Source organism: Thalia democratica, chromosome 4 (genome assembly GCF_965202585.1).
Source record: "Thalia democratica chromosome 4, ktThaDemo2.hap1.1, whole genome shotgun sequence".
Lineage (NCBI taxonomy): Eukaryota > Metazoa > Chordata > Thaliacea > Salpida > Salpidae > Thalia > Thalia democratica.
In genome coordinates, this window is record NC_139168.1 from 23,634,481 (window position 1) to 23,649,078 (window position 14,598).

Consider the following 14,598-nt stretch of genomic DNA (forward strand, 5'->3'; position numbering starts at 1 on the left):
ATTTCCTGAAAGTTTGAGGTAGTTATCTCAATAAACGTAGGAGTAGATATTTTTTTGTGAAATAGTCTATTTTAGCCGTTTTAGTATGCGCCTTCAATAAGAAACCTATTGTTCGTTCCGATTTTGACCTGCTATATCTCAAAAAAATATTTTGAATATTTAAAATCTGTAAAAAGCAACTTGTAGCTTAGTAAAAACTATATAAAATAAGTTCAAAATGTTTAAAATCAGCTTCACCCCCCTATGCCCTTAGATGAAAAGATATTTTAAGTTTTATTCAAACACAAACATTTGTTTAAAAAGTTTAACTTTTAACATTTATATGTATTCAGTTTTTTATTTTTACATTATTACGTTCTTTATTAACTTCAGAATAGTGTAATCTAAAACATGAAAACAGCAACTTCTTTGTTATCAACTCTTCAATGATTTTGCTACTATCTGGAACTATGAAAAAAAACTTAAGCACAGCATTAAATTGTGTCGGCAGTGTTTATTAATTAAATTAAAGAGATTATTATTAATTGTGAAAAAAAGTTAAAGGTTACAGGCTATGAAAATTGTAGAATGAAAAAAGATAAGAAACATATATATAAGTATATAAGAGTATTTGAAATTATAAAGAAAATATGTGCATAAATATTACATGTAAGTTAGGGATAAAATTTTGTTGTAAAACATTTTATTTCAAAAAACGTGCTTTTTAGACAATAAAACGTATTTCAAGTTTCACAACTGAGAATGGCTTAAGTTTTTGTTATTTGAATAACTTGATCTTTAGTTCTTTTTTTTTTTTAATACTTGTATATACTCTTTTCAAGATTGACAGTAAACTTTATGTCTATTACTTTTATTTTGAAAATTTGAAATAAAAAATAGCAAACAAAATCATATTTGTTTTATTGAAAAAAGGTATGCAACAAAAGTATGTTATAAAAAATTTTTAACGAAAAACCTTTTAAAATTCAAAAAGAAGTAAAACAAGATAAGTTCAAGTTTTTTAGTAAAACAACTTTAAAGTAGAGTTAACACAGTTTAAAAAATTCAAAATGACTAATAACTACTTGTTCTAGCATTTTTTAAAATATCACCAACACAAAGTTATAAGAAAAACAATTTGTAAGTTATTGGTATGATTGAGCTTTACAAAAAAAATATAATTTAAATTTATCAGTAATTTAAACGTTTTTTTAAATGTAAATTGCATGACAAAAAAATGTTATTAGTAAGTGAACTTAGTGTGTTCAAAAAATAAATATATTTTATGTTGATAGTTTGAAAAATTATCTAGTATTTAAATCATTACAGAAATGGTCCACTGTCACATTAAAAATTCATAATTGCCTAAATTAAGTGTCACACTTTTAGAAACTTTAATTTTTATTGTTAAAGTGAAGCCTTAAAAATACTTTAAATTTAAACACACTATAGGTATATGTTTCTATCTTAATAAGTTTTGAATAAAAAGTTTTTAATAAAAACTGTTGGTAAAAGTCATGAGTAAATGAGCTATAAGTTTGGTTTTATTTTCAAAAAAGTAAAAAATCTCAATAGATTTAATGATTGCTAAATTACAAATTAGAAGCTTATCATAAACATGATTTAAAAAGACTATGGCTCAGGCGTAGCTGTAAAAATAGGCACTTCAGAACTAGAACACTTGTGTAGAAACCTATATCCATTTGTACAAGACTGGTCATAAAGTAGAAGGAAACCTAAGGCGCATTCTGTATTGATAATCGTTACTGAGAGTTGTGCAGTCTTGTAAGTTTTTTATTACGGTTCTCAACTTTGATGTTTAAAATCATCAACATTCTAGGTAATGCATACTTTCAGACACCTAATCATAGCTGGTAGTTTTGCAGTTTAACGTTTTCTAAATATGATTGTGAATAACTAACAAAACTGAAGCTTTTACACACCTAATGTTCAAAAAGGCTCATAATACAACTTGAACATTACTCCTAAATTGTTTTCTGCAATGTAATCTGCAACAGCCTGCGCACCACCAAGAGTAATACTTTTGCACTTTTCAATAACCAAACTTCTTTCCCCTTTCACATCAAGTTTGGCCAATCTCATAATGTCTGTATCACTCAGATGGTCAATGAAACTGAACTTAGTGTAATGGAGGGAAATTTTCCGGTTGCATATGAAATCAATTACAGCACTGAAATTTCTCACACAGCCACCTTGGATCATGAAGGTACTCAATGTGTGCTGGCAACCTTTCAGTATGGTGAGCAATACTTTCAAAAACCGAGTTTGCTCTATGACATCCAACAAGCCAACTTGTAATGTCTGCAAATGTCTGAACACAATGAGGTCCATGCTCTCCAACTTATCAAAGCTTTTGTTTGACTCACAACATATTCTTTCATCAATGAAATTAAAACAAAGGTAGGTAATAAATTTTAGCCTTCTTCCAATGTACAATACAGTACTTATTGGCCGGTAAATTATGATAGAAAGACTTGTTAAGTTTTTGTTCAAGTTGTTTATTATGCACTTTTTTTGCCAGTTTTTCAAATATTGCATGTCTAAATCAGCCTCTTCCAAACAAGGAAGAAGTTTTAGAATTCTGTTGACTTTTTTGTAGGTTCCGTTGCAATATAACCTTGTGTTAAACTTTTTCAGCTTCAATTTGCGCTGTCTGTAGAAAATTAAATCTGAAACTAGTTCACTGTCTTGTAAAGTTTCAGGCAAGTTGGTGTAGTGTAAGTTGGAGAGAAAAGAATAGTACACCTTTTCCACTACATCCAAGTAAGCTTGATCAGTCTTTAAGTTGAGCTGTGGCAAGCAAAATTCTTGCAATGTCTCATTTAAATCATAGTGCATTATTTTGTTTTTATTCCAAAACAGGTTGTCAAAAAACAAGTTTATTTGTTTCCTTTTAGAAAACTTACAGTTCCAAATTTTAAGCTTAAATAATCTTTTTAGGTTTTCACCCATTTTTGAGTACATTTGAGGAGTCAATATTATGTGGTCTAATTCAAGAGATACTAACTGAGGGCCCAATCTGGTCATTATTTCAGCAAAATTATTCTTATCTACATTTGTGCAGTTTGAAAGGCTGAGCTCAGTTAGGTTTTTGCAGTTGTTTAAAACCCATTTTGAAATGTCCACATGGTTGTAATTTACTTTTCTGACGTTCCACACAAAATATGACAAAAACAACAGTATGTCTTTATGTAAACTGATACTGTTTTTAGTATGTAATAGTTTAGTCAAAATTTCTCCAGACAAGGATGGTCCTAGACTTTTAAATGATTCTGAAACTTTGATTAAATCAGCAGGAAAGTTATTTTTGATTTTTTTAATGCCATCTACTTTGTATGTGAAAACGATTTTTTGAATGCATATTGTCACAAGAGTGTCCATAATATCTTTCTTAATAATAGTTAAATCTCTAAACTGTTAGATAAATAGTGTGTAAGTATTTTATAAAACTTAAGTAAAACTATAAGTCTCAACTTTAAGTTTAACAACTTTTTTTTATTTAAATCGCCAAAACTAGGCTCATGACAACTTAAAGAAAATCATATAATTTAAAACATACAAGTTAACAAAAACTCAAATTATGGTAACCATGTAACAGTACACTTGCTTTGATTACAAAGAAGTACAATTTTTTATTTTGTGAGCAGATGTGCAAAAATTTAATACTACTATTTTGTTTAGGAGTAACAAACTTAGTAATAATTGTATGAAAAAATGTTGATACACTCAGTTCTTCATGGTTGAAACTAAACTTTTTCAGATATAAGCTGGCAATTCAACTTTTGTTTTTAAAGGTAATAAAAACTTTTGACAGAAGAGGTTTGGTTCAAAAAAAAATCTCTTTAAATGAAGAACGTATATAGTATAAATAATAAAATGGTAAATAGTCATTATTTTAGTTATAATTTAAATGTTTCAACACAAACTGAAGTTTTATTCAACTTTCTAAGATAATGCATGAGAATAATTTAATCACTTGCCCTATATCAAATACCAAGATAATTATAAAAGGATTTAATGATAAAAATATGATTTACATATAAACTAAATGAAAATCAATAAAACAATAAAAAGCTGTTTTCAATTACAAGCTTTTTTACAAATTATAACTACTACCTAATCTAAATAATATTAAAGTTATGTTTTTTTATAGTTATGAAAATAAAACACTTATGATTTAAAAACTTTTAAATGATAATATGCTATCAATATGGTTTTACATATGTAACATATACTTTCAGTTAAATATTCAAAATACTTTAATGAACTCTAAATCAGAATGGCCACTGTTTTTTTATTTTTTTATATCAAAAAAAATTTTTAGTATAAAATTAAGGTTAAGATAAAAAATATGTTTATAGTTCTTAAAATTAATTAAAGTATACTGTATTAGTTTTTTAATTTATTTTTTTATTAATGTAAGACTATTAACTATTTCAAACCACTATTAAAAGCTCTTGTCATAAAACTGTTTTAAAACCTGATAAATCATAAATAGTTTTAATTGGTAGGTGTCAAATATGCACAAAAGGTCACTTTTGCACAAAGAAATTTTCGAATGAAGGGTTACATTTGAACAAAGACACTTTTGCTTGGATTCAAGCTTTATTCAATGATCTATTAATTTTTTTACTGTAACTGTTACCCCTAACCATTGGTTGGTGACTTTATTTTTATTAATGTATGTTATTTACTATTACTACTTTCTTTTTAACTATTACTGTTACCCCTAACCCTTACCCTTGGTTGGTGATTACTATTTTTTTTTAATGCTTGTGCAAAAGTTACCACTTGAGCAAAAATGACTTTTTGTGCTAGAGTGACTTTGTACATATTTGACCTATCTCCAGTTTTAAAGTCTAGTTGAATTTTAGTTGCTTTTAAAGTTTCTTTGTTGATTTTAAACAAACACTGAATCACTGGACTATTTGGAATAAAATTGACATACAGTAATCTCTCGCTTATTTACGGACATTGTGTCCACAGAAAAAGTGCGTAAAGATATGAGAGATCGTAAAGAAACGAGAGGTACCAAATATAGTCACTATAATAGCTGTTTTTTAATATTGCTTCTAGTTAAAAGCAGACTGGTCACTTTCCCACTTTTAACTATTTGTTTAGTTAATTTATAAATATGAAAACAACAGATAAAACTATACATATATTAAAAAAGAGAATTTGAATTTCTATAAAATAATGTTACGAGTAAAAATAGTTTTACTATTTTAATAATAAGTAGAAATTATCTTTATCTTTATTTATATGTGACATTTATATTCTATTCTACTTAGCAAATTCAATTTATAATTAAGCATTTCTTTACATTTATAAAATGATGTTTATTAATATATAGGGCAAGACTGCTGTATTATTTCTTTGTGTTTTAAACTCTCATTATTTTATTATACTTTTATTATTAAACACAGTCATGTTTATTTCAAAATTTTGATTTAATCTCTTATTGTTAACAAAATTTCTGATATACTGAGGTATAACTAAATGTTTATCAATTAGTCAAGGAACATAAATTACAAAGTCTAAAGATATAGAGAGGTGTGTTAGCATTCAAAAACATATTTTAATTCAAAAATATACTTTAAACCTAATTTGTGCAATACTAAAAAATACTTCTTTACATTTATAAAATGATGTTTATTAATATATAGGGCAAGACTGCTGTATTATTTCTTTGTGTTTTAAACTCTCATTATTTTATTATACTTTTATTATTAAACACAGTCATGTTTATTTCAAAATTTTGATTTAATCTCTTATTGTTAACAAAATTTCTGATATACTGAGGTATAACTAAATGTTTATCAATTAGTCAAGGAACATAAATTACAAAGTCTAAAGATATAGAGAGGTGTGTTAGCATTCAAAAACATATTTTAATTCAAAAATATACTTTAAACCTAATTTGTGCAATACTAAAAAAATTAAAGTTTTTATTTTCTGAATTTTATAGAATTCTGAAATGCGTAACTAAACGTCACGAGTGCGTAAAGATCCGAGAGGTTACTGTATATGTTTAAAGTTATTTGTTTAAATTATTAATACATTTTAATATTGATAATAGTTAAATTTTAAATAAAACAATTTACAAAATATTAAGAAAAAACAAAATATTAAGAAACAATAAATTAGTCTTTTGACAAGAGGACAACTACTTTATAATCAAAGTTTTCATTTGGCAAAGTTACCGTACAAAAAATTGTTGATGTACTATTGATAACCAGAATAACTCCTGCACAGTTTCATTTCAAGTCAATCCATACAGTAGTTATGACGTTACAAAAAAACAAAATTAAAACTTTATTTTATTTGGTTTGTTTGAAAATATTTTTTTTGCAAAGTAACATCATATATAAAAACTTAAACATACATACTACTTATGACCTGAAAATAATTCCAGGTTTTTCCAGGAATCCAGGTTTAGTGGCCATCCTATTTAACTTCAAGTTTTTAAAAACTTCAGTTACAGCAACACTAATACTTACTCCTGATCATACATATATGGGGTATGAGTCAAATACGCACAAAGGGATCTTTTTGCATGGGTTGAAACCGGTTTAGTTTTTATTTTATCACTGTTACCCTAACCCTTACTCTTGGTCAGTAGCTTTTTTTTTTGTTCTTTTATTAATTATCAGTTTTTTTTCTAATTCTAATTTTTTACTTTAACTATCACTGTTACCCCTAACCCTTGGTAGGTAACTTGTTTTTTTTTTTTTATTAATTTATGTTTTTGTTTTGTTTCTTTTTAATAACTTTATTTATTTTTTTTACTCTCGTGCATAAAATGTTCTTTTGTGCAAAAGTGTCTTTGTGCATATTTGACCCGTTTCACATATATGATACTATTTTTTTCATTGATAAATATACTCACCTTATTGCAAACAATCCTAAAATGTGCCAATTGGAAAGTTTGAAAGTGACAAATCATTACTTCTTACTACAAAACCAAATGTTTATTTAGAAACAAAGTTTTTTTCTAGAAAATAAGAAACTTTAAAAGATTTTTACAGAAAAACTCTGATGTTTTACCAATATTGTCTTTACTTGGTAAAATTAAGTGCACAAAATTCAAACAAATTTACAAGGAATAATTTACTCTAAAAACTAAAGAGTTTTAAATTTTCCTACAGAATTTAAAACATTTTTAAGAATTTTAATTAAAAAAAAATACATTTTACCAAAATTTATAAAAAATTTGCCTGAATTGGCCTGGTGCGTAGAAACCTTGAATATGATATTACAACAAAATTCAAAACCTTACTTTAACTGTAAATTAATGATTATTTGTATTTACAGATTACCTATGCAATTAGTAGCACTTTAGTTAAACCTTATTTTCAATAAAAAACTATTGTACATAACTTTTTGTGGACTGATAAAATAAGACACTTTTGCACAAAGATATTTTTGAATAAGGGGACACTTTTGCAGGAATGGTCAACTTTGTACAAGTGACAATAATTTTTCTCAAGAGTAAAAAAATAATTTATCAAAAAAAATTACTGACCAACTAGGGGTAACAGTGAAAGTAAAAAAAAAAAAATAATAATAATAAATAAATAAAAAGAATAATAAAAACCAAATAAAAATAAAATAAAAATGGTTCGATCAATGCAAAAATGTCTTCTTTCAAAAGTGTCTAAGTGTAAAACTAACCCATCATAAAAAAAGTGACCCAGATTTACATAAAAGAGTTGCTAAAGGTTTTTTTTAAAGTTATATTTGGCAGTCTTCCAGGCATTTTAAACAAGAGTATAAGAGCATTTACCTAAATGTGTATTAAACTTTATGAAAAAAAAAGACTAACAATGAGACAAAAGCTGACACCAATGCTATAACAAAATTAAATGGAACATTTGATTAATAACATCCATTGAGCAAATTAATATAAACTATTAAGATTTAGAGTTATTAACCATTGTAGTAATTTAATTGACTGATTAAGATTAGAGGCTATTCTACATTTTAAAATAAAACCGGATAATGTCAACAATAAGAATTTGATTCCAGTTTCTTTACTACTTTAATTAACTGACAACTTTATTTTGTATATATTATAGTGAGTTTAATGATTGTTTTCGCATTGATTGCTTTTTCAATTTTGTTATTCTCTTCTCATTAATGACTAGTAAGCTTTAAAACTTTTTGTTTTTAGAGAAAAACTGTGTTTAAAATTTTCTTATTCTAGAGTACACTTCTGATGACATGCAGTGAAAATTTATTCAAACTTTTATAAAATAAAGTTAGAGTATTGTTAATTTATTTTGTTTAGTTTACACTAGACTGATGTTTTATTACTAATATTTTTTTCTTGTAAAGACTTAGACCAGAGTTTTCCAAAGTGGGCTAAAAAGCCTCCTTGTTGGCCATGACAGATACTCAGAGGGCAACAAGCAGTAAATGGGGCCAAAAGGGGGGCCATGAGGTCATAATTTGAAACATTGGATATTTCTTAATTGCAGTATGCAGTCTGTAGATATAATTAACTGTTTTGTTAAAAGCATGTTTAAACCAAAGTTCCTGACTTTTTTTTCAAAAACCTTTTTTTTCCTGACTTTTGTCATTTTTCCTAACTTTTCCTAACTTTGAGGCAACCCTTTAAGTTTAGAGCACCAAAGGTGAGGTTTGTTAATAATTAAGCCATATGGCAATTGTGCCATAATTTGAAACTTACACTAAATATTCTGAAGCTCATAATAACGATAAAAAATAGGCTATTTTTTGAAAAAATCTTATAACAGCAGGCCAATGTTTTTTTAATTCTGCAAAAGGGACCTTAAAACAAAAAAAAAAGCTTGGTTTACTTACACTGTTAAAGCTTATTTTATTGACCATACCTGGTTGCTTTATTTTTTTAAGATTAATGATAAATTCTTAATTCAGTGTCTACAAAAAATTGAATATTCACTGCCACAAATATACTGCAATGCAACCAAAACACAAATGGTATTTGCAAATTACTTGTAGGTTTTTGAAGCTACCCAAAAACTTGACCAAGCAAAAAGTCCCTAAGTAATTACCAAAGCTGAAAAAAAGACTAATTTCCAAAAAGATTTTGGTTTTTATAAAATAAAATGCAATAAACATTTAAGTTTTACTAAGATAAAAGACTAAGTTAAAAGAGTTGACGGAAAAATAAATATCAGTAACAATCATTTTATTTTAGTTTATGTTTCCCAGAACAAAATAAAAAGTTTTTTTTTTTATTTTTTCAATGGGCTCGAGCACTAAACCAATAAGCTCGAACTAAAAAATAGTGTAATTTATTTCATCTGTATAATTAAGATGTCGAATTATGTACAAATACACTTTAAGAATAAGAACAAAGTATTTTTAATATCTTAAAATTTGTAAAGTTGAGGTAAATGTCTAAAATGTTTCCCTATTTTGGAATAGTTTTTATAAAATTTTTACATATTTGAACAAATTATTCAGATCTGAGATATTTTTTTTCCTAGTTTTAGTTTGCAATACAGAAAAACAAAAATTATAAGTTAAATGTTTAAAGCTACTGTTCTTAGTAATTAAAACTATTTGTTTTTAAGCCCGTAGAGCAGGTTTTTCAAAATGCTTTGTTGTTATGCCAATGGTATTTTAAATATTCGTCAAAATCTATGGATAAAAACTACATGCTTAATTTAATAGTTGTAAATCAAGACTAGTCCGTAGATAAAACTTCAAGAATTCATAAAAAAGGATTTCCGAACACTGAACACTGTTGGTTAAAAAAAAAGTATACAGCTTGAGTGTTTTTTTGCAACTTGCTGGTATAAATCTGGCTCTGGCAGCTTAAGAATAGGGCTACCAGGTAACTCAATAACTGCTGTTCCTTCACAACCACAATAGTTAATTTTGGGGAACACTGTTTTGAAGGAAATAATAGTGAAGTATAGTAATAATCAGATTACTACGAAAATTAAAAACAATATTAGTTTTAATTAAAGTATTTTAAATTGATATGTAAATTTAATACCCAACCCAACAACTAAAAACGTGCTTAGATTTTAGAAATTTAAAGTTTTCAAACGTTTGTAAGCGATCAAAATCAATTAAAATAATATATAACAAGAAAATTTAGATATAAAACATTTTCTTCTACAACTTAGTTAAAAATATTACCATAAAAAGACTTTTTTTTCTTCAGTTATGGCGACTATTATTATAGTTAATTTTTGTAAAATTGTACCTAAGTTTTATGTTATTGACCGAAAAGTTTTATATTTTTAAACAAACGTTAATACTTTAGTAATTCTATTTAAAATATTAATACATAAAAGTATCTTGGCTCTCTTTACTTTTCAAGCTTGCTTTTTCTACAGATTTGTATTGCAGTGCAGAGTATTAACCCTCTCATATACTAATGGATTTATTCCATTACCTTGTATGTAATAAAAGTCCAGGACAAGACAAGACATTTAAGGTATCCGACTAGTGTGAAACTTGATAACCGAAAGGTTTTTTCGTGCACTAGGTCCTTGGACCAAAAAGTTTAATTGATTTTGTTTATCGTTAAAAAAAGTCATTGGTGACTACTTTTTATTTTCTATTGATTATCTATTGCAAAGTATTTTGTCTTAAAAAAGTCTCTTTAGTGCTAATTTTATTTAAAACTAAATTTTATTTACATGCAACTTTCTCTTGAGTACCATTTTTCCCCAGGTATTTAGTAAAGAAAGTTTGTTATGAAGACTGAACATGTAGTTGATAAATTCTAGCTTCAGGTTCAATATGGCTCATAATAGATATTCATACAATTGCTAAATACTGCAAATTTAACTTTCTTTTTCATAAATTTACCCAACTGTTCTCATTATTGTAATTACATTAAAGTCACTTTGTAGTACACTCTATGTTGTATAATGATTGGTTGTGATTTTTTTGTAAACTGTTTGATAAACAGTAGCAAAATGACAGTTTATTTTATAAGACAATATGTGTTTCACTTATTTTTAACTTTAGATCATTTGTTTCACTAATTTTAGTTTAATAAAATTTTATCTAATTTAATGACTTGAAATTTTTTATTTAAAAGATTACTTTTATTGTTTAAATTTAAAGAAATAAGTACTTATAACTAATAAAGTGTTTTCAGTTTGTTTAAGGGCATAAAGGAGAGGGGGTGTAAAACACTTTTTTCACAATTTGATCTTATTTTATTTGGTTTTTATTAAACTACAAGTTGCATTTTAAATATATAAAAATTCACAGTAATTTTTGAGATATAGCCTGTCAAAGTTGTAGGCAAACATAGGTTTCTTATGGGAGGTGGAAGCTAAGATGTCAAATATGGAAGACTATTTCACTAAAATTCTATCTTCTTCTAGGTTTTTTGAGATAACTACCTCAAATTTTCAGGAAATGTTCCTTGCAATATTTAGAAACCTCTGTCAGAACAGAATTCAAAAAAATAAAAATTTCAGACAACAAATAAATAGTTTTTTTTTGTTTTTCTTTTATAAATTTTTTATTTTTAAATTTTTTAAAATTCTGTTCTGACAGAGGCTTCTAAATATTTCAACAAACATTTCCTTAAAATTTGAAGTAGTTATTTCAAAAAACATAGGGTAAGATAGATTTATAGTGTTTAAAAGTTATTTGCCATTTTAGTTTGCGCCTCCACTAAGAAAACCTATTGTTGCCTCTGACTTTGACCAACTATATCTCAAAAACTATTTTGAATTTTTAAAATCTGTAAAAATAAGATCAAATTGTGAAAAAGGTGATTAATCCCCCTATGCCCTAAATTTTATTCCATGTGTTTTTAATGTGGTCTAAAATAGGAAGTCAGACTTTTTTAGTGATTAGAAATTCAAATTTAAATTAAGTTCATACAATATAAGAATAACTGTTATTTACAAAAAGTTATGTATTAATTAAATTTTAAGTATAAGTTATTTGTAAATTAAAAAAATGACTAAATGAAAATTTATTTTTTTAAATCAGTTTTAACTTTCTAATTGCTAAAATATTCTTATTTTAACTCTAAAATTAAATTCCCATGTAAATACAAATATTATTGATTTTTATTTGAATATTTAGTAGCTAATGCTTTTGTTGCATTTTTTAGCTCAAAACAGGATTGCCAATAAACCTGGAATCCTGGGAAAACCTCGAATTTGACAGTTTTGGCTGACATAACCTAAAATTCAAGAATTAAAAAAAAAAAAAATTTGAACAATAATCACTAAAAATCATGGAACTTGAAGCAATATTTACATGTAAAGTAATGACTTCAATTTGTCACAAAAAATCTGTCATATATATAATTTTTTTGAAAACAACACATGCAAAGTAGTTTTATAATGTCTTTTCACTATTGTTATAACAATTAAGACAGTTTTTACTTTAAACTTTTAATCTTATGCTAATAATATATCTAAATCATTTACTTTTGAAAACTGGAAAAAAAAAACATGGTAAAAATTTCTCAAAGAACTTTGGCAAATTCTTCAAAATTAGAATTTTACAGAAAAAGAGACTCACTTAAATACTTTAAATCGGCAAACCAAAGTTTTCAAAATCTATGGTTTTTGATTTGGTTAGTGAATTTGCTTTAGATTTAATCTATATTACTATGAGTTCTTGAACTTAAAAGTATTATGACCTATTATTAAAAACCATAAATTATCTGTTTGAAGTTATTATGAATTTAGATTTTTGTAAAGGTTGATTGTCCCCTGGTCTATTGTCAAGTTATATGTTTTTCAATATTGCTACTTTAAATAGTTAAGCTAGTGTTTTAATAATTTTTAAATGTTTTGTTTTTTTTTAAACTAGATTAATCATTAAAGATTGAGGCTTAAATCTTTTCATTTTATCGACTTGAGTTCAAAAAAATATGTTTGTTGATTTATTAAACTTTTTGTGCTTTGGTAAATTTTTTATATGCATATACATATTTTTAGTTTTAGCTACCAAAAGTTTGAAATGCAAGATCAAAAAATTCTCTTAACTTAAAGCTTTTATAACAATTTAATTAAAATACAAACTCAAGCGGTGGTTAGCTTATTTAAATATTATTAGAGCTTTAATCTTAAGCTGAACACTTAATAAATGTTAGTTTAAATGTTTATCACAAATACTTTTTCTCAATTTATTTTAATGTATCACAATAACTTTATAATTTTTTCATTTAAAAATTAGAAATAATGTTTTTATGGTTACTTAAAGCTGTACTTTTTCAGCAATAATGTGAGTTTTTGACCATGGAGGTATTGAAATAATATACTTTAACAACTTAAAAAATTTTTTGTTAGGTTTATACACTGATATTGATTATATTTTACTAAACTCAATTAAATATGAAATAAGATGTTTTTGAATTTTAAATAGCCATATTTGTTTGAAAAATTAAGTTACAAAAAAGTTAAGGGTTACTTTAACTTAAAAGGGCAGCAGTTGTTCAATAAAGTTTGAACTTTTTACAGGAACTTTTTATTTTGTCATTATACCACTCTTTGAATCGTAATATAGAAACAAAAACTAGAAAATTCTTCTAAATTTATAAACAAACTAAAAAAAAAATTTAAATTTTTGGACACCTACATCACCTAATGAATAAAAGTCTAATAAACGTTTTTTTACTATCATTGTAATAGTTTTGATAGTAAGAACACTTAATGTATTCTTTCAAGACTTAATTTTGCAAACTAGGTTTTGGCCAAAGACCTTGTCAGTGCTTAAATAAAAAATCTTATTCAAATAGTAAGAACATTTATAACTTTTATTTAAAAATTTATGTTCATATTAATTTGATTTTGTGGAAACATATTTTATTAATCCAGTTGTTATCTTAGTTTTCAATATTTTTTGAAAAGAAGTTAAAATTTAGAAAAAAACTTTTAGAAATTGTCATCAAGGTTTGTGTAGATAACAAAATGTGGGGATTGAAATTATGTAAAGAATTGTTTTGGTTTGTAGTAGTACACTGTAAATGTTAATTTGTTATATATAAAAATGATTGTGTTTGACCATTAATGCTTTTATAAATATATGTATTAATAATATATACCAACTTTTGGAAATACCAACAAATATAAAATTTTACTAAAAAAATAAAGCACAACTTTTAATGAACATGTAGTGTTTATTATTTATACAATTTTTAAAAAAATTTAAATTTAGTCTTATTAAGGTAAGGCTACATATAGTAAATATTTAATGTTTTTTAATAGGTATAATTAGAGTTTATGCAATACAAAAAAGCTCTTGAATAATTATATAAGAAATATCAAAACATTAATAAATATCAAATAAAACATAGATAAAATTGAAACGATTATCAGTAATGAAATTTCTTAAAAGTATTTTTTTTGTTTTGTTGCAGACCATTGGGTAAACTTCAGACTTGATTTTGAAAATTAACTTGCCATTTAAATTTTAAAACAGATACTTGTTGTTAGAGCCCTGAGAAAAGGTACATTTATAAATTTTACCTGCTTGATTTTGCTGATTTAGTAGTTTTTTATATTTCAAGTAGCAAATTTCTTTTATTCAGAGTTGCCACTCTGAATCAGAGAGTCAAAAGTATTTTAATTGAGTAATATTAGATTGACAGCAAAACCATTCTATTTCTTTTAG